Raw genomic sequence first — 6,439 nt, 5'->3', positions numbered from 1 at the left:
ATACAATTCAAGTGCTTCTACAAAGGTTAATTGAGAAGAAAATTAGGATTAAAAATAAAACTCTGAAAAATCAAAGTGTTAAGTCATTTTAATTTACAGATATAATCGAGCAAAGAGTTGTAAACAGCTTTCCAAACAGGATGTTTATCTGTGAAACAGTAAACTGATTGAGGTGTTTCCCAGATAACTGACCTCTATTTTAAGCACTGATTAGTGCAAGTTAGTTAATGCAAACCACACTTCATTCTTGATTGATCCAGAAGGAAACCAATCCTATCTACTGGTTTATCACCACATTTTAAATTGTAGCTTAAAGAATATGTATTTAAAAGAAGAAATTCATTAGCCCAGTTTCTTCTAGAGAGGTTTGATTTTGTACTATTCTCACTGTTTACTGTTACTTTATGTGACCAAATCAATTATTTGTACCTCAACAAATAGCTTTACTATTGTATGTGGATGAAGTTTCATATTGAGCAGCTATCACATTTATTAATGAGAAAGAGAAAGAAAGGAGAGCGATGACAAAAAACTCTGAAGCCCAAGTTATTGTGGGAGCTTGACTTCAGTTATTTTCTGTACAGTGCTTTAGGAGATTAAGATTTTTGTAAGTACTACATATTATCCTTCCTGCAATATTCAGGCTCATCAGAGACCCCACTTCCAGTCGGAAGATCTCAGACGCTGTGCCGCCTCCCGCTCTGAATGACTTTGAGTACGTTGGAAAGGTCAAAACTTTTTGAAATCAATTCCAAGAGGTTCTTGTCGCTTTCCACACCATTGACAAACTCTTCTAAAGTCAGTTCCCCTACGATGAAATAAAACATCATTTAGAAACCAAAACGAGGGCTAGAGGCTATGAAATCACTGTTAAGCCAACACGTGGCAGGGGCCCAAGAAGCTTCCCAGTTTTTTTCACTGAAGTTTGTACAGAGGCCACCAGGAAATAAATCGGACCTTGCCAGCCCTATCAAGCTCTCAAGGCCAGAATATAACCAGCTTTTGTTTCTTAATAGGTCCTGATTAACCACAGCTTCCTCTGAAGTCAGTGGCATGTGTGAAAGTTCAGCGTCTCAGGTTCTGGGAGAGGAGTAGAAAAATAAGGTAAAGCAACTAGTGAAAATTGCACAAAGACTAAAGTTAACTGCAGAGGCCAGTGACAGAAATGCTAAAAAATATGCAGGCAAGCCCTGCTCAACTACAGAGTTTGTAGTTCACCACTACATAATATTTTCAACTGTAGTAAAGCCTGTGCTGGTATAAAGGTAGGCACTCCAAGGCTTAATATAGATCATTCGATCATGGGAGCCTCCAGTGAGTTGCTGCAAATTAGCTAGTAAGGAATCACTGCAGGACAGCATTGAGAGCAGCTGTCAGAATTAGGAAGTGACTGTTTAGCTTTAGCTGGAATTTTCCATCAAGGGAAATGCCGGGACACCTTTTTCAATACCAGATCCAAATCATGGCATGAGTCTAACATTATTTGCTGAGTTTTCTTTATATAGATTGGTGATACAATCCAATTAATACACAACAAGCTTTATTTGCAGTGAAATATTTAAACAAATCTTAATAATTCAATACAGGGTAATTAAGACAGCCTAAGGTATATTGGTATCACAAAATATATTGCAAAATGTGCTGCTCTAGGTGGGCTGCTTCCCACACTGGAATCAAGTGTAGCCACATCTGTGTAGAGCAGTGATTCTCAACCAGGGTGATTCAGCACCTGGATGTGCCAACAGATTGTCATGTTGCTGTAATGTGTAAGGAAATAAGGAAATAAGCAAGGTGCGAAGAGGTAACTAGATAAGCACTGGCTCAGATCTGACCCTGCCTGGCTGATCCCCCAACCCTACCACGCAGCCTCTCTGCAAGGAGATAAGCACTATAATATATATAGTGGTTTTTAAAATTGGGTGTCACTCAATTCACAAAAGTTATGGAGGGGTGCCTCAAGTCCACTGGGCACCTGCCTTAAGTTTAAAAAGGTTGAGAACCACTAATGTCGCATTTCAGGAGGACTAATTAATACTGCTGTGTAACATGGCTAGTTAGCCCTAGTGTGGTGCCACATAGATGCGCCTACACTGCTTCTGGGTTAGAAAACAAAACACCTAAAAACATTGCACAGTGTTTAAGGAAGCTGCTACAGGGCACATTAAGTTTGCTGCAAAAGTTTTGGCTCAGCTGCCTTAGGAGCAGAAGTTCCACTGGTCTTCAATGGGACCTGTGCTCCCCTCATACTTAGGATCTTTAAAATTGCACACTTGCCCTACATTTACTCTTCCTAGCTCTACTGTACAAAATTGCCAACTGATATTAGATATTAGAGAGACAGGACTATGAAAAATAAGGTCTGTTCTACTACAGCAATGCTTACTGGTCAACAAAACTGTCCTGCACTAGTATGTGCAGTATTTTAAGTAGTTTCATAAAAAAAAAAATCCTTCTAAATACCAGAAGTGACCACTGATGCTCCAGTTTGGGGTTGAACCTACAGTCCTCTAATGCCTTGAAAGCTAAAGACCATCTTTAAAAACTGCCCCTTATTGAGGAACCAGAGCAGTCACTCTCAACCACAGCCCCTGGGGTATGCTAAAATCCTTTTAAGGATGTTGTGGGGTCCCACACAACATTAGCACTGTTGGGTGTACAAACACTTATACAACATGATTCACAACATAATCCCAGAGATTTCAAATAGAAATTCAGTGCCCAAAACATTCGGACCTGTTGTGGTGTTTCTGGGTTCTTCGCAACAAAAGAATCACTATTATTTTTCTGCAGTCAAGAAATGCGTGAAAGCTGAAAGCTAGAATTTTCCCAGGGGTGCCTTAAGTCTAACGAGAAGTACCTTAAGTCTAAAGTTTGAGAATCACTGGGCTTGAGAAATGTCACATTGCCTCTTCACATATTTGAGCAGTAAAACTCAAAGAGTGGTTGTGGGTTTGTTGATGTATAACATTGTTAGTAGAAGAGGACATAATGGCATGTCATTGGCATGCTACAAATCTGTGAAGGTGGAAGTAATTAATTTTTTCTATGAAATTGTTTTCCCAGGGAATGCATGGGGTCTAAAACTTTCAGTAAGAAAAGTTCTCAAGGTCCAGGGTAGAATTTCTGGTCCAATCCAGAGAGAGGTGGGGAGAGGAAAAGAGAGATAAAGATACCAAACTTCTGAAAATATTTGGGGATGAAAAAAAAATCTATTCAGCTCTAGAAAAGTATGTTGTTTTACATTAATAATCCACAATGTGTTCTTGGGTAATTTATGCATATGCTGATCACCAAATGAAAAGGCTGCAATTGCCAGCAGGGGTTCTACAAGGCTGCAGAATTTGCCATTCAGAATAGACTTTAGGATAGGAATGCAGCTTTCCTATGTGAAGAAAATTAAGGAAAATGTGCCACATGAAGAAAATTAAAGGAGTTCTTCACATGTTCTTCACTCCTCATTCACACCTCACAATGCCATTATATAAATAAGATTAGAAATGGAAGATGATCCAGTACTCTGAGCTTCTGCATGCTGTCCCTGTATCTATCCCCAATAACTTCCTCTGGTGGTCCCATTTTCTGTCCTGTTCACTTCTACTATTTTAAAATTTCCCTTTCCAATATGGATGCCACTGACTTGGATCTTCCCACCCTGAACTGTTTTCACTTCATGCTGGGTGCATCTACATGTGCAATTAATTTAAAGCAGTAAACTCTGGTACTTATTGCTGTGGAGTTTATTGCTCCTGAGTGCACTGTTTGAACATAAACCTGGGACTGTAGCATATTAGGCTGGGTTCAAGCAGCTCTGACTAGCAGGGGACCCAGGAGGTCAGCCTGCCAGCCTGGGTCTGCTGCACCCAGCTCAATGTGCTGCAGAGGGGCTGGCTAGGGCATGAGGTTGCTCCAGTGTGGGGCTAGCTTGCAGGCAACCTCCTCACAGAAGTACCCTCATGTCCCAAACAGCCAAGTCAGCATCTACACATGCATTGCTGCAGAGTAAAAAACTTTTCTGTACAAGTACTACCCTGCTGCTATCACTGACTGCTGAATCTTTTCCCTATTTTCATCCCCCAGAGTGTCCAGCTCCAGTCTTTCTTCTCTTTAACCTTTAACCAACTTCCTCTGACTTTCTCTCTCTCTCCTGACTTTCAGGCACCCTGTCCAAGCTTATAAAGGTTGCATGAGCATTGAAATGTGTGTATATGAGAACATTTAATTAAAAGTGAGAAGAAAGGAACAGCATTTTATAAATCAGGAGGCCCTGCCTGTCTGCAAATGTAGCTAGGTTCTGGTTTGTTGGACCCAGTCAAGGCAATCACACAAGTAGCTCAATGAAGTCAGAGGACATTAGCTTGCCAAAGAACTCTCTTCATTATAAATCCATGCATGCCCATGAGATTATCTCTTTATATGTTTTGGTGTGAAAAAGGGCATCATTCAACATCTTCGTGAATTTAATTCCTTTGTGTGAGGGATTAAATAAGGGGAAAATTCAGCTTATTTCTCACCTTGACTAACAACAGGGGAGCTCTCCCGTTCTGGTGAGCTGGGGGGATTCCTGTTCCCTTACTATTTTTTGCAGAAGTCTCATGTTAATGCCATTATGTGCATGAAGTCAACATGTCTGGTAAACCTCTTATTTACATGCTGGTGTAAACCAGAAGTAACTGCTTGGTAAAAGTGTGAAAAAACAGACTCAGCCCTGCAGTTCTGCTCACTGTTTCAATTCTTTCATGAGAATATCTCCTGCCCATCCACAAATCCTTCTGGGAATAAATAATGGCAATATCAGGTGAAGCTACAGAGACTCTTACCATCATTGTTCACATCAATCTTTTGAAATACCATGTTTGTGAACTCTTCAGGAGTCATGTTAGTGTGGCCGTTAATAGCCTGGACAGCCTGAAAAACAGAAAGATGTGAAGAGATTTCAGGGGTTTCTCCCATATTTTAAGAAAGGATGCATCAGCAATTGGGGCACTTGGATGTGACACTTCAACTCATCAACCATTCAAGTAATTAAAAATAGCTATGATTTCAAGTAAACCTTCAGAAACATGGATTGAAAATGTAATTAACATAACAGAGCCTGGAGGATTAAAAGCCTAATTTACGTACTACTAATGGTCCTATCAAACCACGTGACACCTCAGGTTCTGCAACAAACTTTAGATTCTCCAGCAGCAATTTTTATCCGACCCTAGAGAATTCTGTGTTATAGAGACTGCACTGTCTTCTTGGTGAGTTAAATATACTATTTTACACAGTTTAACACACTTGATGAGAAATCTAAATCACATGTCAACTGAAAAAAACAATATGTTTAACTCAGGGATCACAAATACATGGCAAACTGATTATCCTGGAACTTCAAGATTTTCAACTTCAAGTTAAACAGAAGTTTCTTCTCACCAATTTCATATGGAAGAATAGATCCACCATTGGGAGTATTTTGTAGCTTGGGGTATCACTGGCATCCTGCTGAATTAATGGTCTTTTCAATCTCGCTTCTCACTTTTTATTTTGTTACAGCTGGTGCCAGCTATGGTCAGGGTCATTTAAAATATGGAAGCATGCCTGCTAATGACAACTACTGGCCTGATTTTATATAACACATTAAGCACATACATTTAAGCACATATGTATGGCTTTTCTGAGTAAGCATTTAGAGTAATTATTACAGCTATTTATGTATTGGTAGAAAATAATTACTTTAGCGTAATTATTACAGCTATTTATCTATCATATATTTCTGTTATTTTTTCTTCTGCTGTTTTGCAGAACATTATAAAGCAACCATCTCTTGAAAAATGATGACAATGGTAACAGAACCTGTAAATCCTGAACACTTAACATGAACATATTTCAACTCCATGCTGTTTGTGACTGGCCATGTGAATCATATGGCAGCATTCTCTGTGATTTCACTTAGGAGGGAACAGTGCAGACTCAGACAAGATGGCAAAGGAACTGAACAGAGTCTCAGGAATATTTGTGAGACAGCTTTTCAGATGCTTGTTGAACATACATGAAAAGGATTAGTGCTCAGCAATACTCACTGGCAGCCAGAATACAATCCTGCATCGCTGATGAGAGGTGGTTATCCCATTACTAACACCTGAGCCTGATTAAGAGGCTGTCAATCTAAAAGGAAGGCATCCCTGCAATTGGAATCTATATCATGAGGACTTAAAACAGGGATTTTGGATCTGGAATTGTATTCAAATTATTCCAGTGTGAATGGTTAGTTACCAGAGTCAGTTGAAAATGGGGAAATTATTCTAAGTTGTTTATTATTATTATTATTATTATTATTATTATTTTGTTTTTCAGAGTTTGAAATGGATCCATTTTCTGTGAAACTTTATGTAATACTCATAAAAATTATTATTCAGTTTCCAAATTCTGTGATGGGTTTTCAGCAACCAAATTTAAC

General features: G+C 39.1%; 1 long non-coding RNA gene across 1 annotated transcript in view; it reads right to left on the bottom strand.

Moving 5' to 3' along the window:
• Window positions 1-371: 371 nt before the first annotated feature.
• The window catches only part of LOC109303549, an 11,802-nt gene continuing 5,734 nt past the window's right edge, over window positions 372-6,439 (bottom strand). Inside the window, exons 2-3 of the long non-coding RNA XR_002099154.1 lie at window positions 4,818-4,905; window positions 372-808 (exon numbers count right to left, since the gene is read on the bottom strand). This is a non-coding gene — a long non-coding RNA (uncharacterized LOC109303549). The remainder of the gene's footprint in view (window positions 809-4,817; window positions 4,906-6,439) is intronic.

Source organism: Gavialis gangeticus, unplaced genomic scaffold, assembly GCF_001723915.1.
Source record: "Gavialis gangeticus isolate Ggan-Ray unplaced genomic scaffold, GavGan_comp1, whole genome shotgun sequence".
Lineage (NCBI taxonomy): Eukaryota > Metazoa > Chordata > Crocodylia > Gavialidae > Gavialis > Gavialis gangeticus.
Note: the sequence above shows the minus strand (reverse complement) of the source record. Positions and strands in the feature narration are given on the sequence as shown.